A 27,318-nucleotide genomic window follows, 5' to 3' on the forward strand; every position below is an offset into this window, starting at 1 on the left:
AGTAGCGGCTAGGAAGGCAGAAGAGAAGTGTTTCTGAGATGTTAGCGATATTCTATTTCTTCAGGTCAGGCTGGCTACATGGTGTGCCTATTTTATAAAATTTTATAAATTTTATAAAAATTTATTGGGCTCTATACTTTTGATGTGTGCACTTTTATGCTTATAGGTTATACTTCAATAAAAATTTTAAAAGATTCTGGCCATAGCCTACAAATTGATTTCCTAACCCACAAACAGAGTACAACTCACAGTTCTACGTAAATGGTGCCCTTTGGAAGCTGTATGGGATAGTGGCCGATGGTGATCTTTCCTCAGACAGCCAAATGGGTATCTCAGGTTCATAAATAAACATCCCCAACACAAAGCCTCCTGCCTATCAGAGCCAACTGCTGGCTGTTCCTGACTACAAAGGCTGTGGGAAATATTATCCTTTCCCTTCAGATGAGGATTGAATTGGAGTGCGACCCTAAAGAAGACAGAAATATCTTGGCGTTTTAAGAACATGGACTTGGGAATTTGATAGATAGTCTTTGAATGGCATGCTGTAAGTTAATTTAACCTTAAATATATTTCATTTTTCGGGGGTGCCTGGGTGGCTCAGTCAGTTAAGCATCCAACTCTTTTTTTTTTTTTTTTTAATTTTTTTTTTTTTTTTTTTTTTACATTTTATTATTTTTGAGAGAGAAAGACAGAGCACAAGTGAGGGAGGGGCAGAGAGAGGGAGACACAGAATCCGAAGCAGGCTCCAGGCTCCGAGCTGTCAGCACAGAGCCTGATGCGGGGCTCGAACCCACCAACCATGAGATCATGACCTGAGCCGAAGTCAGTTGCTTAACCAACAGAGCCACCCAGGTGCCCCAAGCATCCAACTCTTGATTTCGACTCAGGTCATGATCTCTCAATGCATGGGATTGAGCCCTTCGTCAGGTTCTGCACTGACATTGTGGAGCCTGCTTGGGATTCTCTTTCTGCCCCTCCTGTGTACATGCATGCTCTCTTTCTCTATCTCAAAAATAAATAAACTTTAAAAGTACATACATTTTTCTTTTCTTTTCTTTTCTTTTCTTTTCTTTTCTTTTCTTTTTTAGCAAGCTCTAGGCCCAACATGGTGTTTGAATTCATGACCCTGAGATCAAGAGTCACATGCTCTAACGGCTGAGCTAACGAGTCTCCACCTTAAAAATATTTCTTTGGCACTCTGTGCTAGCATTTTACATTTACAGTCTCATCTATTATCAGAACAAGCCTATGAAGTAACTAAGTTGCTAGGATTCTCCCCATTTTGAAAGATGAGGCAATTTAGGACTGGAGAGTTAAATAACCTGTTGGAGTTCCCACAGTTAAGTTAATTTAGATGGGTTAGAAATGTCTAAGGATGGAGCCTGACATATTACTATATTTTCTGAGTTGCCTGAATATATGGGCAAAAAATTGAAGGACTGTGAAGTATGAAACTAGTCAACCAAGAGTGGAAGAAAGGGCTTACCGAAGATGCTGAAGATTCTTGGTCAAGGGCAACATCAGGTTAGAAACACATGAATCTGGGGTTTGAGTTTCATCTCCCTTTGATTCATCTCTGACTAAGTTGAGTCATTTCACTGTTTCTTTTTGTACTGTTTTTATGTTTTGTTCCCTTCTACAAATCACTGCTTTTAGAGAAATGATTAAGATCTTTGTGTCTTTGGATCTTTGTATGATTAGCTTCTTTGTATCATTCACATCACTGCTCAGTTCCACCTCCTCAAAACGCCTTTCCTAACCTTGTCTAAAAGATCCTCCTGGCCACTGTCTCACTCGTTTTATTATTCTTTAGTTTTTTTTTTTTTTCTAGGCAATTATCAATGCTTGTAACCATATTATTAATTATTTGTTTATTGCCTGTCTCCTCCTATAAAACTTTTTTAATGTTTATTTATTTTTGAGAGAGAGAGGCATAGCATGAGCAGGGGAGGGGTAGAGAGAGAGGGAGACACAGAATCCGAAGCAGGCTCCGGGCCCTGAGCTGTCAGCACAGAGCCCGATGCAGGGCTCAAACCCATGGACTGTGAGACCATGACCTGATCCGAAGGGGGACGCTTAACCGACGGAGCTACCCAGGCGCCCCTATCTCCTCCATTATAGTGTGAGCTTCACAAGGGCAAAAAATTGTTTGATTTGTTTACTCAATATCCCCAGTGTCTAGAATAGAGCCTAGAAGGACTGTACTGGATGCACACTGGGTAAGGAAAAATGGAAAGTAGGAAGGAGGGAAGGGAGGAAGGAAGGAAGGAAGGAAGGAAGGATGAGAAGGAAGGAGAGAAGGAGACTGGTATAAAGACATTTGAGGACTTTGAGATGACATTTTGTGTTTAAGACTATATTGGCAATACTAGCTGCTGTAAGAGATAAATCCCTTAAAATCTCAATGGTTTAATACAAAAAAGCTTATTTCTTACCCATAAAATAGTCTAATGAAGATGTTCTTGGTTGCATGGTTCTTCTCTAAGTAGTGATTCAGGGATTCACGCTCCTTCCGTATTAAAAATGTGGCTTCCAAGATTGCCTTGGGAGTCATCTCCATTCCTGTCAGCTGGGAGGGTTCAAGGGCATGGAGGGTGATGCATGGGAGTTTTAACGGGCCAGGCCTGGAAGTGCTCCATATAACTTTTGACCACATTCCACTTGGTGTACTTAACTGTAAGGGAGGCTGGGAAAGACAGTCTAGCTGCATGCCTAGTATGAGAAGGAAACAGGTCTGATGAACAGCTAGCCTATCTTGCTGCTGTGGTTAAATAACTTGGTCCCTGTTAAATATCTGGAAATAAAGAGTTTAGAGTAAAATAATTCACTACTGTATATTTGCATTTATAAAATCTGCAAACCATTTGTTTCAGAGAATTTCCAAAGTCTCCATCTATGGTAAAACCATTCCCTATTCTTGAGAGGTTTTCTATTCCTCAGGGAGAGGAAAGAGAGGAGAAACTTGAACTTGACTTTTGTAAAAACTCCATTTGTATCTAAATTGCTTTACAAGATTGTGAAATGTTTAAATATAAGCTATAGTTTTGACTTGATTACAAAATCTGGCACATTTGCCCCCAAAGGTGTGGATTTTCTTTTTTTCTTTTTTAATTTTTTTTTCAACGTTTTTTATTTATTTTTGGGACAGAGAGAGACAGAGCATGAACGGGGGAGGGGCAGAGAGAGAGGGAGACACAGAATCGGAAACAGGCTCCAGGCTCCGAGCCATCATCCCAGAGCCTGACGCGGGGCTCGAACTCACGGACCGCGAGATCGTGACCTGGCTGAAGTCGGACGCCTAACCGACTGCGCCACCCAGGCGCCCCAGGTGTGGATTTTCTAACAGTGTACCTGTCAATACTGAAAAATACATTTCCTAAGGCTTGAAATCTTACCACCTAGAAAGGAACGGATATTTTTTTAATTTCCAAATTCTAATTTAGGCCCAGGTGAAGTCTGGTGTTTCCACTGATTCCCTTACTATAATGTTTCTTTTTTAACTTAATGCTTGCAAGACTATAAGCTCTGAAAGAATGAGTTTCAAGCCATTGGTCAGAGGGGTAGAAAGGGGATAATAGGAAAGAAATAAACATCCACACTTTTTGTCAAGACTGTGCTAGGCACTGTGCCCATGCACTTGACTTCCATTAATCCTCACACTGACCCTACAAAGAAGGTAGTGGGATCCCATATTTATTGGTGAGGACCCTTTGTCTCTGGGAGGCTAACTAACTCACTTGTGTTCCCAACACAGCAAGGGACACAGCTTGGATGTGAGCTGAGGTGGGTCTGGCTCCAAAGTCCATACTCTTGACTTGACCAGACTTGGAAAGAGAATGAAAATGAAGAACTTAAGAAATGAGCTAGAGGTCAACACTGATGAGCCCTGGAATATGATTCCTTAGTCTTCTCTTTGCTGGAAATGATTAACTCCTTTATATCTCTGTTAGCCACTACACTGTAGAAAGACTGAAGTCACCTCTACAGTTAGAGCCTCAGATCCCACTACCAGATTTCTGATGTTTGTAATCACTATTAAAATCACCTTGCAAGGAGTTTTTCCAAAGTAGCTGTCTGTAGGAGCAATCAAGTTCCATTCCTGATTTTGACTGGGAAGTTTTGGCCACCCTGATCACGCCTCCATGGGAAAAATGAAACTGACAGATTAAGGGAGCAATTCCAAGAATAATTTTGGCATTCGATTTAAGACTGGAAAATAATTTTCCTTCTTATTTGGGCAAGGAAAATGCCTCAGGGACAGTAAAAGCCTACAGGAGAGGTTTAGCTGAAAGCCCTTTTTCCTCTTCCCCTTTGCCAGGCTCATGTCTGTTAAACAGCTGAACTATTTGCTACCTTCCTGAGTTTGTACTCAGTTGTTTAAAGCAGGCCTGGAAATATGCACATCAGTAAAGTAAAAAATTAAGCCAAATAGCAAGACTTCAGATTGGGACAAACAACAGTCTTTGCAAGTACAAGAATTAAGCTAAAATTCCAGCCTTACCTAGGAGGTAAGTTTTTTGAATCCTAATTATTATATTTTGCAATATTGAATATATGTATCATTTTTGGAAAAGCCACTCCTTTAGAATCTTCTTGGATTGATACTATTTTCACCCTTTCTCAGTTATTGCATATAAAGGAACAATTGTGCTAAGACTCATTCCCTGTAAACTGGTACAATCTTCTTGGAATCTTGATGAAGCATACATTGGCAACATATATCAAAATTGCAGCACAAAATTACATACTTTTTGACTCAGAAATACCACATCCAGGAATTTATATTATATACATACTTGCACATGTACTGATATATGAACATGGTTATTCTGCACCATAGTTTATATAAAGGCAAAAAGATGGAAACAACTGAAATGTCAAGAGGACTAGCTGAGTAAATCACAGTACACATAAACAATGCAATAATATGCAGCCATCAGGATGAAAAAGGAAGCTAATATTTAATGTACTAATATTTAATAATCTCTAGGATATATAGTAAAACCTTGGCTTCTGAGCATAATTCATTCCGGAAACATGCTTGTAATCCAGAGCACTTGTATATCAAAGTGGATTTCAAGAACTTTTGGCTCAATTGTGATCATGTGACATTCAGTATCATATACTACTCGTATTGCAAGACATCACTCATTTATCAAGTCAAAATTTATTAGTAATGTTTGCTCGTCTTGTGGAACACTTACAGAACAAGTTACTCATAATCCAAGGTTTTATTGTATTGTGTTTTTTTTTGCGGGGGGGTTGGGGTTTTTTTGTTTTTAAGGTTTATTTATTTATTTTGAGAGAGAGAGAGAGCAGGAGGGGCAGAGAGAGAAGGAGAGAGAGAGAGACAATCCCAAGCAGGCTCCACACTATCAGTGCAGAGCTGGACAAGGGGCTCAAACTCATGAACTGTGAGATGACCTGAGCTGAAATCAAGAGTAAGCTGCTCAACCCACTGAGCCACCCAGGCACCCCTCTAGGATATATTGTAAATGAAAAAAGCCAAATGTATAACAATGGTGCAAGTATAGGCAAAAGTTAATTTGTATAGGGTGTACATATGTTTTTGCTTTATATGCAGAAACTAGCTCTGGAAGGACACAGAGAAACTTGTAACTTTGGTTATTTGAGAGAACTGGGTAGCTGGTGAAAAAAAGACTTCCTTGTATGCTCTTTGTATCTTTCAAGTTTTGAACTATATCAACAACATGAAAGGATGATGTTTTAATTGAAAAGGCTGAGAATTAAAACACATCACAAAATAAGAATAACTAACAGTTTCTTTAATAATATTTCTTTTTCCTTTAAAAGATAATAAATAACAGAAATTGTGGAGTTATATGTTGTACCATAAGATCTGGACAGTTGAAAGCTCTCTTTACAATAACTTTGTTTGTTTGTTTTTAGTTTAATTTTATTTTTTATCAAAAAAATTTTTTAATGTTTATTTATTTTTGAGAGAGAGAGAGAAACAGAGTATGAGTAGGGGAGGGGCAGAGAGAGAGGGAGACACAGAATCTAAAGCAGGCTCCAGGCTCTGAGCTGTCAGTACAGAGCCCAACATGGGGCTCAAACCCATGAAAAGCAAGATCATGACCTGAGCTGAAGTTGGACACTTAACCACCTGAGGCATCCAGATGTCCTGTTGTGGTTTTTTTTTAAGTTTATTTATTTATTTTGAGAGAGAGAGAAAATGAGAGTGAGCCAGTGGGGTGGGGGGGGGGGTGGGCAGAAAGAAAGGAAGAGAGAGAGAATCCCAAGCACTGATAGTGCAGAGCCTAAGATAGGGCTTGAACTCACAAACCATGAGATCAAAACCAAGAGTTGGACACTTACCAACTGAGCCACCCAGGTACCCCTACAATAACTTTGAATCAAAGAAAAATCCAACAGAATATCCAAGACTAAACTGCAAACTATATAGAAGACAAATATTATGAAATTTCTAGATATTTTCATGGTTTCGAAGTGTCTCTTCATATATTGTTTATTAGTTGTAAGGAGCACAAGAGTATACAGTGAAGAAACTGGGCAACACCTTGACTGGATGATTGAAATTAATATCGTCATAGAGGCAGAAAGATATCTTGTGACAAATAACTTATGGGAATGTAAAACCAGGTTGTAATCAGAAGTAAACCCAAACTGAAGAACTGATCTATATTCTTTTTTTTTTTTTTTTTTTTAAGTTTATTTACTTACTTTGAGAGGGAGAGACAGAATCCTAAGCAGTTTCTATGCCAACCAGTACAGAGCCCCACACAGGGCTCAAACTCAAGAACTGTGAGATCATGATCTGAGACCAAGCGTCCATCGCTCAATGACTAAGCCGCACATGAGGCCCATCTGACCTGTATTCTTTTAAAAATGTCAGTGCTGTGAAACATGGGTTATTTCACATTAAAAGAGACTAAACAGACATGACAACTAAATTCAACTAAATGTCTTCCAATTCAACTAAATGTCTTCCTGGACTGGGTCTTGCACTAACAGGAAAAACAATATTATAAAGAACATTATTGGAACAATTCACAAAATGAGACTATGGATTATAGATTAGATTAAAGTAATGTACCAATAGTTTTGTATGAAATGTTGTCCTTCAGGGGTGCCTGGCTGGCTTAGTAGGTAGAGCATGCAACTCTTGATCTTGGGGTTGTGAGTTCAAGCCCCATGTTGGGTGTAGAGATTACATTAAAAAAAGAAAAATCTTAAAAAAATGAAATGTTGTTCTTCAGAAGTACATGTAATTGTAGTAAGAGGTGTAGTAAAGGAGAGTCATATATGCAATTTACTCTCAAATGGTTGATAAAAAATTATGCATAATTATGCATGCATCGATATACATCTATAGAGACAGTGAATTATAAAGCAAATGTGGCAAAATGTCAAAAATTGATAGATTTTTTGTGAATGTACTGATTGCAACTTAATTGTTCACTTTAAAATGGATAATTTTAGGGTTCCTGGGTGGCTCAGTCAGTTAAGGGTCTGACTCTTGATTTTGTTTCAGGTCATGATCTCGTGGTTCATGGGTTCAAGCCCCACACTGAGCTGTATGCTGAGAGCATGGAGCCCGCTTGGGATTCTCTCTCTCTCTCTCTCTCTCTCTCTCTCTCTCTCTCTCTGTCCCCCCCAAACATAATAAACTTTAATAAATAAATAAGTGAAGTAGTTAATTTTATATTATGTGAATTTCACCTCTATGAAAAAAGATTGATGGATTTCAGCAAAGGGTATTAGGGTATCCAGAATTTCTGTGTACTAATCTTGCAATATTTCTATAAATTTGAAATTATAAAAAATAAAGAAGAAGAAGAGGGGTGCCTGGGTGGCTCAGTCAGTTAAGCAGTTAAGCATCCGACTTTGTCTCAGGTCATGATCTCACAGCTTATGAATTCAAGCCCTGTATTGGGCTCTCTGCTGTCAGCACAGACCCTGCTTCGGATCCTCTGTCTGCCTCTCTCTGCCCCTCCCCTGCTTGCACTGTCTCTCTGCCTCTCTCAAAATAAATAAATAAATTTAAAGAAAAAAGTTACAGAATCTCTATGTGTCACTTAGTTTCCAGGAAAATGGACACCCTAATAGGTGGTTCAACAGAGAAGATTTAATTTTGAAATTAAAGCACTTTAGACAGATCTTAAAGGACAGAAAGAAGGAAAGGGACACTGAGGTAACTTCAAGGTAATGCCTGCAGGTAGCAGCTGCCATGCTCTGACAGAGGTCCCACCCAGCTGAGACTCAGGCCTCTGAGGGGGTACAGTGGGGCTGGTTCAGGGAGCATGGGAAAAGAATCTGGAGGCTAAAACCAGCTGCTGTTGCTACCACCATAGTAAAAAGGCATTGATGGCTGAAGTTTGAGTTTCCTTCTTCTGCCTTCAAGCCCCCCCTCTAGTATCCCCTACTGGTAGAACCTAAAAGCAGCCAGCTGACACAGAAGGAATACAGCTTGCAGAGTTCCAGCCCCACCTCACAAAGTCCAGCATGGAGGATTCAAAACCACTAGCATGTAAGACTCAAAGTACTTGGAAAAGCAATTCTTTCTGGATTTGGATTTGACAGATAATAGCTTAACAATAGACATGCTCTACATATCAGAATTCTGAGACGCATATATAAAGCCCACCTTGAAAGAAAAGTCACAGTCTTAAATACAAAGACTAATATAGATTGATTCACGTTATTTAATAATAATGTATATTTATTTAATGTATCTTATTTAATAGTAGTAGTATTAGTATTAGCATTTGTAACTTCTATAAACTGACCCCAAACACTAATCTAACAAATACTGAACCACTGCTCCTATGGAAAATATAGAGTTAGCTTCCTGTGGCCCTCTGGTCACAATATTTTTGTCAAATAATCAATGCATAACTTTGTTTATGGGTGTTTTGCTTAAAAACAGCTTGTTTATTATATATTGTTAATAGATTAACATTGAAGTCATGCTCAACAGCGCTATAACTCATGTCTAAATAAAGCTAATATAACACATGTAATTTTTCCTTAAGGTACATCACAACATTCTTGCACTTGGGAACATTAGGCAGCACCTCAGCACTTAATGTAAGGGTATAAACAGTGAAATCACAAGTAAATAGATAAACAGCCACACAAAAATGTGGAATAAGAAGGCAGAGTGTCACCTTATTCAACCTCAGATAGGAACAAGAACAACAACCAACTAATTTTTTTTTGCCATTCTGCACATGTCTGAGAATGACTTCAAAAGCACCTGAAGACTGACTGTATGTAAGTGTGGTAGGCAATACTGACATAGCTCTAGCGATCCCTAATACCTGTATTCACACCCTTGTGAATTCTCTTCCCCTGGAGCATGGACTAGACCTAATGATTTCCTTCTAATAAATAAAATTCAGCAGTAGTGATGGATTGAAACTTCTGTAAGTAGATTACTGTAGGGGAGGAAGAAAATCCTTTGCCTTTTATCCTTCTAAGTCCTCAGCTAGGGCCTTTGTAACAAAAGACATATTAAAAGAGAAAAACAAAATGACATTATTAACATGCATATCTCATATATACATGGGAGAGACTTGGAAAGAGTAACTCAAAGAGGTGGCTTAGAACTCTGACTTATATATATCTTCAACAAAGAACAATAAATCTGTAGAGAAATGTCAGGGCAAAGGAAAGTAATTTTACACTTCCAAGGGTGGCAAACTGTGGGAAAGTAAATATATGGGAAACTAATGGCAAATAAAATCCAGTTAGGGAGTGCCTGGCTGGCTCAGTCCAAAGAGCATGTGACTTGATCTTGGGGTTGTGAATTCAAGCCCCACTTGGATGTAGATGTTACTTAAAAATAAAATCTTAAAAAAAAAAAAAAAAAAAGAAAAGGCTATTTAGTAAAATTTGTTATGTAGATTCCTCTAGTGTCACCTCCAGGATGCTATGGGTCTAAAATTGTCTCTGGTAATTAACTTTTGTCCTCTCTGGTAGAAAGGGGAGGAGGGATACCTTTTAATATTTATGTCCTACTTTTGGGCAAATGGGGGGAGGGCAGGGAGATTTTCTTGTATCTGCTTCTCAATTGTATTCAGCTCAAAATAATTCTTATTTTTGTTTGTTTTAAGTTTATTTATTCATTTTGAAAAAGAGAGTGCATACATGCAAGTGGTGGAGGGGCAGAGAGAGAGGGAGAGAGAATCCCAAGCAGGATCTACACTGTCAGTGCAGAGCCTGATGTGGGCCTTGATCTCACAAACTGTGAGATCATGACCTGAGCCAAAATCAAGAATCAGATGCTTAACTCACTGAGCCACCCAGGTGCCCCTCAAAATTATTTTTACAACAAAGAGACCTATTTTGGGGTGACATATCCTAGGTGACATATTCCTTCATTACAAAATACTGCTACTGTCATCTTACTGGTCCTTTTTATCCCCTGCTGTTCTCTCATGCCTGCTCTGTTGGTGAAGGCCAGCTGTCAAGGAATTAACAGCCAACCTCAGACCAACAGCCAAAGGGGAACTGAGCCACTGAGTTTGGAAGTCGTTCTATCCCAGTTGAATCTAGGGATGACTGTGTTATTGGCCAATACCTTGAACGCAGCCTCACCATAGATCCTAAAGCAGAGGGCCCAGTAAAGCTGGGATTTTTGACCCACAGAAACTATAAGATAATAAATGTATTCTGTTTTACAGACACATGGGAAGATGCTTAACATCACTAATCTTCAGGGAAATGCAAATCAAAACCACAATGACATATCACCTTACACCTGTCAGAATGGCTATTATCAAAAAGACAAATAACAAGTGTTGGAGAGGGTATGGAGAAAAGAGAACTCTTGTACACTGTTGGTGGGAATTTAAATTTTTTTAATGTTTATTTTTGAGGGGGAGAGAGAGAGAGAGAGAGAGGCAGAGTGTGAGTGGGGGAGGGGCAAAGAGAGGGAGACACAGAATCTGAAGCAGGCTTCAGGGTCCAAGCTGTCAGCACAGAGCCTGATGCAGGGCTCGAACCCATGAACCATGAGAATATGACCTGAGCCGAAGTTGGACAATTAACCTACTGAGCCCCCAGGTGCCCCACTGTTGGTGGGAATTTAAGTTGGTGCAACCATTATGGAAAACAGTATGGAGTTTCTTCAAAAAATTAAATATAGGACCAGCAATTCCACTTCTGGGTATTTATCCCAAGGAAACTAAAATACTAACTTGAAAAGGTATATAGAGGTATATGTTCACTGTAGCATTATATACAATAGCCAAGACATGGAAACAACTTTAGTGTTCACTGAAGGATGAATGGACAAAGAATATGCAGTATGTAGGGATGCCTGGGTGGCTCAATTGGTAGAACATGAGATTCTCAATCCTGGGGCTGTGAGTTCAAGCCCCACATTAGGCATGCAGCCTACTTTAAAAGAAAGAATATGTGGTATATATAAAAACAATGGATATTACTCAGCCATAAAAAACAATGAAATCTTGCCATTTGTGACAACATAGGTGGACCGAGAGGGTATTATGCTAAGTGAAATGAGTCAGAGAAAGGCAAATACTATATGATTTCATTTATATGTGGAGTCTAAAAAACAAAACACATGAACAAACAAAAAGCAGAAACAGACCCATACATACAGAGAAGAAACAGATGATTGTCAGAGGCAAAGAGGGTATGGGAGGATGGGCAAAAAGGAATGAGGGGAGTAGTAGGTATAGGCTTACAATTATGGAATGAATAAGTCACAGGGATGAAAGGTACAGCAACAATGCGTACAGTCAATGAAATTGTAAGTGTTGTATGGTCACAGATGGAAGCTACACTTGTGGTGAACACAGCATGACATACAGAGTGTCATATCACTATGTTGTACACCTGAGATGAATGTACCATTGTGTGTCAACTATAATTTGATTTTTTTTTAAGTATGTTGTTTTACATCACCAAGTTTTAAGGTAATTTATTAACAATAATTAGTAATAGGCAACTACTACAATAAGAAAAATTAAACAAATTAAGCACTGAGTATAAAAACATTTTTAAAACCAGAATAAACATAAGGAAAGCAAAGATTGGGTGCCTGGGTGGCTCAGTCGGTTAAGCATCCAACTTCGGCTCAGGTCATGATCTCAGGTTTGGGAGTGTGAGTCTCACATCGGCTCTGTGCTGACAGCTCGGAGCCTGTAGCCTGCTTCAGATTCTGTGTCTCCCTCTCTGCCCCTCCCCCTTGAGTGCTCTCTCTCTCTCTCTCTCTCTCTCTCTCTCCTTCAAAAATAAACAAACATTAAAAAAAATTAAAAAAAAAAAGGAAAGCAAAGATCAAATCCAAAAATCAACAAATTAGAGATTTAAAAAATTGTAGAACTGAAAAATAAATCCAAGAACCAACTCTTTGAAATGCAGTAAACTACTAACTTACCCAAGAAATAAAAAAGAAGAGGGGCACCTGGGTGGTTTAGCCAGTTAAGCATCCAACTCTTGATTTTGGTTCAGGTCTTGATCTCACAGTGAGATTGAGCCCCATGTCAGGCTCTGCACTGACAGTGGGGAGCCTGCTTGGGATTCTTTCTCTCCCTCTCTCTCTGCCCCTTCTCTACTTGCACACACATGCACTCACTCTCTCTCTCAAAATAAATAAGCATTAATAAAAATAATAAAAAAGAAGAAAACATGAATATACAAAATAAAAATGAAGATGGGAAAATAAGCACAGATACAGAAAATTTTTATTTTATTTTTTGTTTATTTTTGAGAGAGAGAGAGAGCAGGGGAGGGGCAGACTGTGGATCGGAAGCGGGCTCTGCAATGACAGCAGGGAGTCTGATGCCACGCTTGAACTTACAAACCATGAGATCATGGCCTGAGCTGAAGTCAGACACTTAGCTGACTGAGCCACCCAGGTGGCCCTAGAAAAAGATTGTAAAGGACTTGGCTGAGAGGTCAGTCTACTCTCTGTTGGTACTGTGTCTCTTCAGCTTGAGCAATAGCTTCAATAAAGACTTGCCTGCCTTTACTGGGCAAAGGAAAGAAGAAAGAAAGAAAAAAGTACTTGATTGGAAAAGAAAGAAAGAAAGAAAGAAAGAAAGAAAGAAAGAAAGAAAGAAAGAAAGAAAGAAAGAAAAGGAAGAAAAGAAAGGAAGAGAGAGAGAGAAGGAGGGAGGGAGGAAGGAAGAAAGAATAAAGAAAAGTACTTGATTCAACTTTATAAATTATTAAAATTACTAAAAGAAAATGTTTATTTCATACATGAGTCCCTTCCTTTTCCCTATGGGGAAGTCAAATGATATAAATATAGGCTTTGTGGCTTTATCCTATTCTCTGTAATTGAGGGTGAAATTGGGTGAAAATCTTACAAAGCAGTATTTTTCAATCTGCATGTCACAACCTATCAATGGTTATGAAATCTGTGTAGTGAATCTTGATCAGAATTTTAAAATAACATAGAATATAAAAATCAGAGTGGAATACATGTTATTAATAAAATATAATAAGGATAAGTGTTGTTTTCATAAAACTTGTACTTCAGATACGTGTGTGTGAATGTGTACACATTAGTTGTGGTATAAAAGTGTATTTTTGACTCTTTGTCCAAGTCAAAAGCATTTGAGATTCACTAGTGTAGGTCTCAGGGTATGTGGAAAGTAATTACATACACAAAGATAACTCCCTAGAGTATCTTTAATTGGGAGCCCCAACACAGAAACAGGATGGTACAACTTTTATCCATTAAAATGTATGCCACAATCTTATAGGTTTCAAACTGACTCATTTTTTCCAGGGGTTAACTTTGCTTTCTCTACCTGCTGTATAGTATCATTGGCGATTTCCATCTGTTCCAATGATCTTGTATTTCATGGCAACTGTTAGACTTCTTCAGTTTTATCCATTTTAAAATTATGGGTGCATGTTTTTTATATCGAGAATTTGTTCATTTCTTGCTACATGGTGGATTCCTGAATTTTATGTTATTTTTCCTTTAGTTTTAAGTTATATATATGTTTTCCATATGGAATCTATCTGCCAAACATATGGAAAAACAAAATAAAAACACTGAAGATCAAGCCATTTCACCAGCCCTTTGGGTTGCCCTTACCTCCTAACTTAACTCCTTCTTCCTGCTCTTCTCTGCTTTCCTCCTAAATATTGCATTGAGAAGGCATATTGGCATTCCTCTCTCTCAGCCTTCACTCTGGGGGAAGGGCTGTCATGGTATAAATAGACCAATGGAAAGGCCTATGTATCAGGGAAAACCGAACACTGGCTAACAGCCAACAAAGACCTGAGCTCTGACAACAGCCACACAACTGAGCTTGGAAGTGGATCCTCCCCTAGTTGAGCCTTGAGACGACAGAGGATCTGTCCTGGCTGACAACATAATTGCTTCCTTGTGAGAGACCCTGAGCTGAAACGAAGGACCCAGCAAAGATGTGTCTGGATTCTTGACCCACAGAAACTGTGAGATAATGTTTGCTGTCTTAAGTTGGTATGATTTGGGGTAATTTGTCACACAACAAAGGGGCAAGTCACCCATTGTTTGAGCTTTGGTTGGAGATGTGGCTCAGCCTCTATCAGAGGTGTTGAAAGGAGCCAGGTATGGTTTGTCCTCAATTCCTGATGAATTTGGGCACATGTGAGCACATGACCCAGGCTCACCCTATCCAGGAAGGGCCTAGGATTTAGCGACCTAAATCCCTAAAGAAGTAGGGATGGCTGAGGAATGATTCTTTACAATGCCCTCCCCTCACCCCCAGCTACACCAAGTGTTCCACAGCAGAGGTACCAATGCCAACTTCCTAGCAAGACTGTTCCTTCAGAGGACTCTGGCCCTCAATTTCCCTTATCTTTAAAATGGAGATAACAACAGTCCCTTTAATGTAGGTTTGCTGTGAAGATTACATGAATCCAAATGAAGTGCTAAGGTCAGCATACTGGCATACAGTAAGTGCTATTTTATTTTATTTTATTAAAAAAAATTTTTTTTAATGTTTAATTAGTTTTGAAGGAGAGAGAGAGACGGAGAGTGAGCGGGGGAGGGGCAGAGAGAGGGAGACACAGAATCCTAAGCAGGCTCCAGGCTCTGAGCTGTCAACACAGAGCCAGATGTGAGACTCACACTCACAAACTGTGAGATCATGACCTGAGCCGAGGTCAGACGCTTAACTGACTGAGCCACCCAGGGGCCCCTAGTAAGTGCTATTTTAATGTTGACTTTTATTATTATTTTATATATATATTTTAATTTTTTTTCAACGTTTTTTATTTATTTTTGGGACAGAGAGAGACAGAGCATGAACGGGGGAGGGGCAGAGAGAGAGGGAGACACAGAATCGGAAACAGGCTCCAGGCTCCGAGCCATCAGCCCAGAGCCTGACGCGGGGCTCGAACTCACGGACCGTGAGATCGTGACCTGGCTGAAGTCGGACGCTTAACCGACTGCGCCACCCAGGCGCCCCTGACTTTTATTATTATTTTATACGTGAGGAAATTAAGGCCCAGAACAATAATTTGCCAGGATTGGAACTCATACTGAACAAGTGGAAGGGGATATAAGAAAATGGGAGCTCCTTACCCCTTTGCTTTTAGGAAACTTGTAGAAAGATGCTCTAAAATTGAGAGTTGCTGACACTGAAGACAGAGAATCAATGGGAGAGTTTTGAGTAACAATGTGGAGTCATGCTTTACCACTCCCAAGGCATTTGGTCTCCCCTGCATGGGAGAGAGTTCAGATTCCCAGTGTAGTTTGCTTCTTCAGGGTTGAGCTGCTAAGAAACCTCGAATTGAGTAGTGGGATCAGGGCAGCTCCACGTTTTCCCTGTGGGCTATCTCAAATAGTTAACACTTCCTGAGAGCTTACCGTGTGACTGGCACTAGTCTACCACATGCTTTTTTTTTTTTTTTTTGGCATTAACTTATCCCAGAAACCTTATGGGGTAGTTACTATCTCCATTTTACAGATGAGGGAACCAAAACACAGAGAAGTTAAGTAACTTACCCAAGGTCACACAGCTAGTGAATAGCAGAGCTTTGAATTTGGGCAGTTTAGCCCCAGATTATGCTCCTAACCACTGTGTTTCCCTGCCTCTCAGGTGAAGTGGTTCAGTCCTCCCAACCTCTAAGCAGTCTCGTGCAAGCGCTCAGCAACTACCTCATGTGCTGGTCACTATGGTCGGCTGAGTGCTGGTGCCCAAAGATACCCAAATCCTAATGTCCAGAACCTGTGAATGTTACCTTGTATGGCAAAAAAGATTTTACAGATGTGATTAAACAGAGATTATCCCAGATTATTCAGGCAGGCACTAACTGTAATCACAAGTGCCCTTATGACAGGGAGCCAGAGGGCATTTGAGTATAAAAGAGCAAGTAGGAGACCTGAGGGTGGAAGCAAGAGGTTGGAGTGATTCAAGGAAGGAGTCAGGAGTTAAGGATGAAGGCAGCCTCGAGAAATGAGAAAGGGCAAGAAAATGGATTCTGTCATACAGCACCAAAAAGAGCCACTCTGCCTGCAGCTTGCCTTTAGCTCAGGAAAACTGATTTCAGACTTCTGACTTCAGGAAGTGTAAGAAGGGGCACCATAATGGCTCAGTCAGTTAAGCATCCGACTTTGGCTCAGGTCATGGTCTCATGGTTGGTGAGTTCAAGTCTGGCATGGGGGCTCGCTTCAGATCTTCTGTCTGTCTGTCTGTCTGTCTCTCTCTCAGCCCCTCCCCCACTCGAGGTCTTCTCTCTCTTCCTCCCTCTCTCTCTCTCAAAAATAAACATTAGGGGCGCCTGGGTGGCTCAGTTGGTTAAGCGTCCGACTTCAGCTCAGGTCACGATCTCACGGTCCATGAGTTCGAGCCCCGCGTCCGGCTCTGGGCTGACGGCTCAGAGCCTGGAGCCTGCTTCTAATTCTGTGTCTCCCTCTCTCTCTGCCCCTGCCCCGTTCATGCTCTGTCTCTCTCTGTCTCAAAAATAAATAAACGTTAAAATAAATAAACATTTAAAAAAAAGAAGCACCATATTGCAGAGATGCTGAACCAAAAAAAAAAAGTGTAAGAAAAAAAATTTGTGCTTTTTTAAGCCATTAAATTTGTGGTCATTTGTTACAGCAGCAATAGGAAACCAATACAGTCACCAACTTCAAGGGTGCCTCATTTCTGGGGTCACGGCATTAGGGCAGGGATTACAGGCAATTCTACCCCCATTGTCCCTGCCCCCCATCAGTCATCTGTCACATCATATGCCAGCAGCTTCCATTCCTTCATTCACATATTTACTGAGTGCCTCTTAGGGTCTAGGCACTACTAGAAGTCCTGGGCTTATAATCAGCAGTAAACAAGACAAAAATGTTACCTCACAGCTTCCATTCCAATGGAAGAGAGAGACCAAACACACACAAATGAAAAAATAAATTCTCTGAAGACAATTTGTTTAGCTTAGGCCTCAGTCATCACTCACCTGGGAAACTTCACCTGCCTTTTCATGAAAGACATGCTTGTCCAGTTTCTTTGTGAGCCAGACCCTGTGTGAGGCTCCTTCACTCTTGGGCCCCCTCACCCCAACCAATGCATTTACCACACCAGAGTTCTTTCCTTTTTTAAAAATTTTTAAAAGTAATCTCCACACCCAACATGGGGCTTGAACCCATCACCCCGAAACCAAGAGTTGTGTGCTCCACCACCTGAGCCAGCCAGGTGCCCCCAGTGTTATTTCTTCAATGGCCCATCATCTCTGAGGGATCAAGACCAAATTCCTTAGCATAGCTCAAAAGATCCTTCTGGCTTTGGTTCCTGCTCCCCACTCAGCCTCATCCCACCCTTCCCTTGCTCTGCCTGACCTTGCCCTCCAGTTCAGCTGACCCGCTGGTGTTTTTTAACAAGGCCAGGACTCTTCTCTAGGCCTTTGTCGGCCTACTCACCTGCCTAGGATGCCCTTCCCCATTCCTCTTATGGAAAGCCTTACCAGGACCCCCAAGTCTGGGTTGGTTTTCCAAGGTTGGTCTCCTCCTTGGGGAATGGGACTGCCCACTTCATTTGTCTTGGAATTGTTAGTGTGCTGTACAAAACCTCCAGGCACACAAGAAGCCCTCATAAACATTTCCTGAATGAACGAGTGTAAGTGAAGAGGTTTCGCACATCTAACCCTAGGAGTGAAGAGAAAGAAGTCATTCATGAGAGCTAGGTGTGCCTTTCAGAGAATGTGAAATTTCAGACATGCTTCGTGGAAGGGCCAAGGCTTGGCAGGGCTTCTCCAGGCTGGCAAGCTGGAGCGGGTTTTGGGAGACCAAGCTGAGCTTAGAAGGTTGGGGAGGAGGCTGAGGGGAGGAAGCTTATTAGTCATGGCTGCAGGAAGGAAGTTTGAAGAAAACAGAAAGGTTTTTAAAATCACCTTGTTGAGGTGCGTGGGCCTTCATTATTTAGGTGTCAGAAAACTATTACAGGGGGCAAGTTGTTGGGCTTCGATGTACTGGACCATTAGGAGGCCCTTCTCTAGAGACATGTTACAAAGAGCCACTTCTTAACGCACGTCTCTGCCTGGTAAACCACTCATCCCTGAAGGAAAGAACTGGAATGCTTCCTTTATTTGGGCCAGGCTGCTTTCAGATGGCTCAGACTGCCCCCCTGGGAAGGGAGAGGAAAAAGGTAGGAGGAAGAAGTCAGAGCTAGGAGGCAGTCAAGCCCCAGAGAAGACAAGTTGCTAGAGAAGCCCCAGAATCTTCAGTGGGCTGATTCTGTGATCCGTAGGCACTCTTAAAGCTGGAAGGGGAGTGGTATTGTCTTTGTGTGTAAAGCTTGTTTATTCCCCTGGGGCTGGTTCTTTGATTGCTGTGCTTTAGACTATTTGCATATCAATTAGACACATGGAACAATAGTCACACAAACAGCCAGGTGGGCTGGTCTCTGGACAGAGTTGAAGGAAGGTTGACCTTCAACTCTTCTGGGAATCTCTACAGCAATTTAAGGGACTGAAGAGCTTATTCAGAAGATGGGCTGGGTGGGGCCCAAACTTGTATTCTTTTTTAACTGTTTTCAGGCTGAGAGGAGATAGGAGAGGATGACATTTCTCTCTTGTACCAGCTCCCCAGCTCCCCCTCACTCCAGCCCTGCGTGCTGCCACTTTTCTCCACATCCCCCCACGCGCTGCCACTAAAAGGGCAGCGCCCCACTCCAGTTGCCACCAGATGTAGAATTTTCCAAGGGGCTAGCATTTCTGGTTGTTCCTGATCTGTGAGTGAATCCTGATGCCAAATCTCTTCCCTGTGTCTGTGTCTTGATCCCTTCACCAGCCCCACATGGTGTCATTTCACTCAACATTTCTTTAAAGACTGGTGTTGTCCTCTCATACTGAAGTGGTTGCTACTAGTGACATTGTGGAACTTTTGCAGAAAAATGGAGCCCTTCAGTGATTGAGGAATAAAAAATGTTTAAATATAATTTCAAAAAAATTGAGGACCTTATATACATAGACATCATGCCTCTTGTAGAAAAGATTGCTCATCACTAATCCATGCTTGGTTTACTGCCTTCTCAAAGTTTCACAGGAGAGACATACAGGTCCCTTAGTAGCCAAGACTGTGGGATCTGTGAACCTTGAGGCTGTGTCATTTATTCCAGAAGCTGACACACAGCTGACATTCAGTAAACACATTCGTATATTTAGGAGAGAAGCCACCAGTAGTCTCTGGGCTGACTTCTCCCTCATGCCCCACCCTTTCTGCATAAATCATCAACTCAGGTCTCACTCCTGCAAAACCAAACCAAACAAGTATCTCCATAACCCCTCCCCCACCTCACCCCACTCCCTCACTTGCCCCTGCCGGCTTCCTTAGCTCCCTTTGTAGGAAAAAAGAGCTCCACTTCTATTCACTCACTATCCCCCAATATTATGAAATCTGCCTTGAGCATCCATTACTCACAGAAACTGTACCCACTACATTCGTCAGTAGCCTCTTCATTGAGAAACCAGTCCGGCCCTGTTTAGTCTTTAGCGTGTGCTGTTGTTGATGGTTTTACCTGGACATGCTTCCATCATGGCTTCCCCAACGACATGCTATTCCAGTTCTCTAAGGACCTTTTCAGGCCACTTCTCCCCTCCTCCACTTCAGAGCCTTTTGTAATTTTTACTCATGACCTCATCAACACAGGAGTTGCCAAGAATTCTAATGCTGATCTCCAGCCCCCCCCCCCACCCTTTCGCTCATCTAGACCATTGCTCCCAAATGTGCTCCACCTGGACCAGCAACATTGGCATGATTGAGAGCTTGTGAGAAATGCAGAATCACAGGTCCTACCTTGGGCTTCCTGCATCAGAATCCGCACTTTTACTGAGTGACTCATCTGCACCTTAAAGTTGAAGAAATTCTGGTCTATAGCAGTGTTGTCCAATAGAAATACAAAGTGGGCCCCATGTGTAATTAAAATGTCTAATAACTACACTTAAAAAGCTGAAGAGATACAAGTGAAATTAATTGTGATCATGTAGTTCATTTAACTCAATATATCCACAATGTTGTAACTTCAACATGTAACACGTATAAAAATTATGGAAATATTTTATGTTCCTTCTTTTGTAGTAAGTTTTTGAAATTCAGAGTATATTTTATACTTACAGCACACCTCAATTCACCCCACCACAATTTTTTAAAAATGTTTATTTTTTTTGAGAGAGTGAGGAACAGAGTGCAAGCAAGGGAGGGGCAGAGAGAGAGGGAGACAAGGAATCCGAAGCAGTCTCCAGGCTCTGAGCTGTCAGCAGAGTTGGAAGAAGGGCTCAAACTCACGAACCAACTGTGAGCTGATGACCTGAGCCAAAGTAGGATGTTTAACCAACTGAGCCACCCAGGTGCCTCCACTCTACCACATTTTAAGTCACACGGCTGATGCCTACAGTATTAGTCAATGCAGCTGTAGCGTTTAGCATGAATATAAGAATTTAGGGTTTAAAGTGAAATAATCTGAGTGTGATCTAACTTCAGCACTTCTTAGCTTTGTGATCGTGTGCAAATTTCCCTCTCTGCATTTCCTTTCCTCATGTTAGCAGAGAATAATATTCACTATCTAACAGAGTCTCAGTAAAGATTAGAGATAATGAATATAAATGTATGCAGCACATGATAAATGGTGACTATACTTTTCTTTTTGGAGATTTATCTCATTACAGTAAAACCATGGTTTACGAACATAATTTGTTCTGGAAACATGCTTGTAAACCGAAGCATTCATATATCAAAATGAATTTCAAGAACCATTGGCTCATGTGATATTCGGCATCATGTACTGCTTGTCGTATTGCAAGACATTGCTCATTTATCAAGTTAAACTTTATTAGAAATGTCTGCTTGTCTTATGGAACACTCACAGAACAAGTTACAACCCAAGGTTTTGCTGTATATGCAAGGTTTGCCTCCTTGATAGACAACATGTTAACTTTATTTGCAAGAGGCTTTTTATAAGTGTAATGGTTATTAAAAGATTGTTTTAGTGCTTCATATGATTCTTATTAGCTGTTTCAAAATGTAAACGATTTATTTTTTTAAGTTTTTATTTAAATTCCAGGTAGTTAATGTATCAAAATGTAAGCAATTTAAATCTATTTAAATCCTTGCTTTCTAACGTTATATAATGGCAGACTCTGGAGCCAGACTTCCTAGGTTCAAATCCTAGCTTTGTCACTTACCAGCTGTGCCTCAGTTTCCTCATCTAAAATAGGACTTCTAATAGTCTCTATACTATGGAGTTGTTGCAAAGAGTAAATACATAGAAATTCCTCACACCAGTACCTGACCCATAGAGGTGATGTGGGATTGTCGAGCCTACCAGTCAAAGAATTCTTGAGATGTTTTAGGTGCAGAATGGTAGTTTGGGGCACCTAGGTGGCTCAGTCAAACGTCCAACTTCAGCTCAGGTCATGATCTCACGGTCTGCGAGTTCGAGCCCCGCGTCAGGTTCCGTGCTGACAGCTCAGAGCCTGGAGCCTGCTTCGAATTCTGTGTGTCTCTCTCTCTGCCCCTCTCCCATTTGTGCACGCACGTGCACACACTCTCTCTCTGTCTCTCTATCTCTCAAAAATAAATAAACATTAAAAAAAAAAAAAGGAATGATGGTTTTATTACAGCACAGGGACAGGACCCATGGACAGGAAGAGCTGCATTGTGATTGTGGGGAGTGACTGATAATATAGGGGTTTCTATCCTATGGAGGTGAAGGTGCTACAGGAAATTGAGTCTAGAGTTCCTGAAGGTCTATTAGTGTTTTTCTTGTAAATCATTAAGACAGTTTCAAACTATAGTGGAGTTTCATGCCCTACATGACTGTGATCTTCATTAACTGACCATTTGTTTTTCCCCTTCATTTGTTCTTAAGCAGTTACTAGTGCCTGGGGAATGTTATATATATATATATATATATATATATATATATATATATATATATATATATATATATATATATATAAGAGTTTGGGGGTATTGGAAATGCCTCTGTTATGATGTTAAATAAAAGAAACAACACAAAATAGTTCTTACAGTATGATCACAACTATATTTAAAACAAAGAAGCTTAGGGATGCCAGGTGGCTCAGTTGGTTAAGTGTCCAACTCTTGATCTTAGCTCAGGTCATGGTCTCACAGTTCGTGGGTTTGAACTCCGCATTGGGCTCTGTGCTGATGGGGAGAAGTCTGCTTTGGATTCTGTCTTTCCTTTCTGTTCCTTTCCCACTTGTGCTCTCTCTCTCTCTCAAAATAGATAAGTAAACTTTAGAAAAAACAAAAACAGGGGTGCCTGGATAGCTCAGTCAGTTCGGTGTCCAACTTCACCTTAGGTCATGATCTCATGGTCCGTGGGTTTGAGCCCCACATTGGGCTCTGTGCTGACAGCTCAGAGCCTGGAGCCTGCTTTGGATTCTGTGTCTCCATCTGTCTCCACCCCTCCCCTGCTCATGCTCTGTCTCTATCTCTCAAGAATAACTAAACATTAAAGAAAAATTTTAGAAAAACAAAAACAACAAAGTAGCTTAGAATTGTGGCTAGGGGTGGGACACTAAATGTTAATTGTGGTTGTGTATGGTAGATAGAATTTTGAGTGATTTTTTTTCTTTCTGCTTTTTACAATATGCATTAATTTTATAACAAGGAAAACCAAATTAACTTTATTTCCTAAATTGTTTATTGGCTGAGAGAATGGGCTCTGGAATAAAACTCCCTGGATTCCCTTGAGGGCTTTATGTTAAGTGAAATAAGTCAGACAGAATGGACAAATACTGTATGATCTCACCGACATGTGGAATCTAAAAAAAGCCTAACTCATAGAAACAGAATAGAATGCTGATTTCTAGTGGCTCTGATGTGGAGGAAATGGGAACATGTTGGTCAAAGAGTACAAATTTCTAGTTATAAGATGAACAAGTTGTGGGATCTAATATTCATCATGGTGACTACAGTTAACAGAACAGTACTGTGTTATATCCCGGAGAGTTGCTAAGAAACTGATGCAGCCACTCTGGAGAACTGTGTGGAGGTTCCTCAAAAAACTAAAAATAGAACTACCTTATGACTCAGCAATTGCACTACTAGGTATTTACCTAAAGGACACAAAAATACAGATTCAAACGGGTACATGCACATGTTTATAACAGCATTATCAAAATAGCTAAATTATGGAAAGAGCCCAAATGTCCATCACTTAATGAATGGATTAAAAATGTGATATATATTAATGTTAACATTAATTATTAATAATATTAATAAAATTAATATGCACATATATGCATGTAATGGAATATTAGTTATCAAAAAGAATGAAATCTTGCCATTTGCAATGATGTGGATGGAGCTAGAATGCATCATGCTAAGTGAAGTAAGTCAGTCAGAGAGAGAGACAAATACCCTATGTTTTCACTCATATGTACAGTTTGGGAAACAAAACAGATGAACATATGGGAAAGAGGAAAAAAAGAGAGGGAAACAAACCATAAGAGACTCTATGGTAGAGAACAAACAAAATTGATGGAGGGAGGTGGGTGGGGGATAGGCTGGGTGGGTGATGAGTATGGAGAGGAGGGCACTTGTGTTGGGCACTGGGTGTTATATGTAGGTGATATGGGTCATTAGGTTCTGTTCCTGACACCAATATTACACTATATCTTGACTGGCTGGAATTTGAATAAAAATTTGGAAGTAAAAAAATTTGTTGAGAGTAAATCTTAAATGTTCTCACCACACACAAAAAATTGTAATTACGTGAGGTGATGGATATGTTAGCTAACTTTATTGTGCTAATCATTTCTCAATATATATATTGAGAATATATATGTGTGTATCATATATATATGTATATATGACACATAATATACATGTATCAGATCATCACATTGTATGCCTTAAACTTATACAATGTTATGTGTCAGTTATATCTCAATAAAGCTGAAAAAATAAAATAAGAAGTGGGGATAAACGTCCATTTCCTAGATGTCAGAGAAGCAAATTTTAATTCCATAAAATATTAAAATAAAAAAATTCCCTAGGCTCCAATTCTGGGTATGCTTTTCACTACTGACAACCTTGGATAACTTGCTTAACTCCTCTGTGCCTTGACTGATTTCCTCATCTATAAAATAGGAATAATAATTATACTTAACTCATAAGAATTGTAAGAATTAAGTTATACAATACCTATAAACTGTTTAGGAAAATGACATATAATCACAATGCATTGTGAAGAAGAAGAAGAAGAAGGAGGAGGAGGAGGAGGAGGAGGAAGGGGGAAAGAGGAGGAGGAGGAAAAGGAGAAGAAAAGGAAGAGGAGGAGAAGAAGAAGAAGAAGAAGAAGAAGAAGAAGGAGGAGGAGGAGGAGGAGGAGGAGGAAGGGGGAAAGAGGAGGAGGAGGAAAAGGAGAAGAAAAGGAAGAGGAGAAGAAGAAGAAGAAGAAGAAAAAGAAGCAGCGGAGAGGGAGGAGGGGGAGGGGGAGAAAATGATGATGATGGTTTGTGTTAACGATGTGTGGCTACTCTGGGTTTGAATCCTGATGTTCCCACTTATTAGCTACTGAAGTATGAGAATGTTTCTTACATTCTAGATCTAAGCCTCAGCTTCCTCATCTGTAAATGGGAATAACAACACAGGTAATAGTATCACATAAGATTGTTATGGGTATTAAAAAGAAAACCACAGGCCCAAAACTGAGTCACTTTTGCCAGGCCAAGTCAGCAAAGTTAATCCCTAATTTAATTGCAGTTTCAACCTCCCCCAGAAATGTGGTCTCAACTGGTCAGTTGGGAATTTTCTTTCTTTTTTTAAAGTTTGTTTGTTCCTTCGTTTGTTTGTTTATTTATTTATTTAGAGCAGGGGAGGGGCAGAGAGAGAAGGCGGGAGAGAATATCAGGCAGGATCAACACTATCAGCACAGAGCCTGGCTCATCACAACCTGTGAGATCATGACCTGAGCTGAAAACAAGAGTCAGACTGAGTGACTGAGGCATCCAGGCACCCCAGGAGTTTTTCGATCAGCACCAGTGAGGTGACCTGTCATATGGACCCTCTCCATCCCCCACCCCTTTCTGCAAAAGAAGATAAGGTATTCAGCATTATAAGACCCTTCCGGAAGGTGCCCTTGCCTGGAAAATCCTTTCTTTTCTTTTGCTACTAGCTCATTGCACCATCCCCTTCCTATACAAACCTTCCATTTTGTACAACTCTTCTTCCCTCTTCTTGCTAGATGGGATGTTGTCGGATTATGACTCACTTAATTAGCCAATTAGATCTTCAAGTTTACTCCATCGAAATTTTTTAAAAAGTTTATTTTATGTGTGTGAGAGAGAGCAAGGGAGGAGCAGAGAGAGAGGGAGAAAGAATCCCAAGCAGACTCCACACTGCCAGCACAGAGCCTGAGATGGGGCTCAATCCCATGAATCATGAGATCACGGTCTGAGCCAAAATCAAGACTGGGTTGCCCAAGCAACTGAGCCACCCAGGTGTCCCTGAATTTTGTTTTTAACATGGGGAATAACGGGGCGCCTGGGTGGCTCAGTCAGTTAAGTGTCAACTTCAGCTCAGGTCATGATCTCGTGGTTTGTGAGTTCCAGCCCCATGTCAGGCTCTGTGCTGACAGCTCGGAGCCTGGAGGTGGCTTCGGGTTCTGTGTCTCCTCTCTCTGCCTCTCCCCCACTTGTGCTCTGTCTCTCTCTGTCGATCAAAAACAAATAAATGTAAAAAAAAAATTAACATGGGAAATAAATAAGATTATTCATGTATTGTTCTTGGCTCACAGCTCAATATTTTTAAAAAAAATTTTAGGGGCGCCTGGGTGGCTCAGTCGGTTAAGCGGCCGACTTCGGCTCAGGTCACGATCTCGCGGTCCGTGGGTTCGAGCCCCGCGTTGGGCTCTGTGCTGACAGCTCAGAGCCTGGAGCCTGTTTCCGATTCTGTGTCTCCCTCTCTCTGATCCTCCCCTGTTCATGCTCTGTCTCTCCCTGTCTCAAAAATAAAAAATAAAATGTTAAAAAAAAAAAATTAAAAAAAAATTTAAGTTTATTAATTTATTTTGAGAGAGACAGATACAGTGTGAGTGTGTGTGTGGGGGGCGGGTAGAGAGAGAGAGAGGGAGACAGAGAATCTCAAGCAGGCTCCACACTGCCAGTGCAGACCCTGAGCAGGGCTCAAACCCACAAAACCATGAGATCATGACCTGAGCCAAAACGAAGAGTTGGATGCTTAACCGACTGAGCCACCCAGGCACCCCTACAGTAAGCTCAATATTAATTTTAAAAATGTAAACAAATTGGAATAACCTCACAGGTTATTGTGAAGATAAAGTGAGGGCATGTTGAAAACTACTCTCTGAGGCACCAGTTATGTCAACTTATCTCCACTAGATGGCAGTAGACACCGCAATATAGCTTAGCTCAACTACCGCCCTAAGGGAGACCGAATCCAGGACAGTTTTCATGAAATTACTTACCAGGCCTCATCTTGTGTGATTATACTGGGATGTAGCGAGTGCATATAGTATTTGAAATGAGTGAACTACCTGCTTGGGCTTAGGAATCGTTTTGTTTGATGTAGATTGTGGGGAAAAAAAGGTTATTTTTACCCCTACAGAGAGCCTGTTTTAGTTCCACATTCATCTCCCTCAGTCTCCATTTTTCACCTCTGGACATTCCCACATGCACCTATGCTCTGGCTTACCCCCCTTGTTCCTCCAGGTGTGGTCCATGAACCAGCAGCATCCGTTTCAACTGCATTTGTAGAAGTGCAGAACCCTGGGCCTCAACTCACCCCAGATTTACTGAAGAAGCAAACTGAACTCTTGGATTTTTCTAAAGAAGTCATGCTGGCCATTGTATATGCTGGTCTTCCCAAATCAGAAACAC

The 27,318-nt window shown here is 40.7% G+C and overlaps 1 protein-coding gene across 1 annotated transcript in view; it reads right to left on the reverse strand.

Moving 5' to 3' along the window:
* REST (RE1 silencing transcription factor) overlaps positions 1-20,041 on the reverse strand; it is a 104,330-nt gene extending 84,289 nt beyond the window's left edge. The window contains exon 1 of the mRNA XM_042936282.1: positions 19,968-20,041. The gene's annotated coding sequence lies outside the window, so the exon portion shown is untranslated. The remainder of the gene's footprint in view (positions 1-19,967) is intronic.
* Between the last annotated feature and the right edge of the window lie 7,277 nt (positions 20,042-27,318).

The sequence above is a fragment of the Panthera leo genome, chromosome B1 (genome assembly GCF_018350215.1).
Source record: "Panthera leo isolate Ple1 chromosome B1, P.leo_Ple1_pat1.1, whole genome shotgun sequence".
In the NCBI taxonomy this organism is placed as follows: Eukaryota; Metazoa; Chordata; class Mammalia; order Carnivora; family Felidae; genus Panthera; species Panthera leo.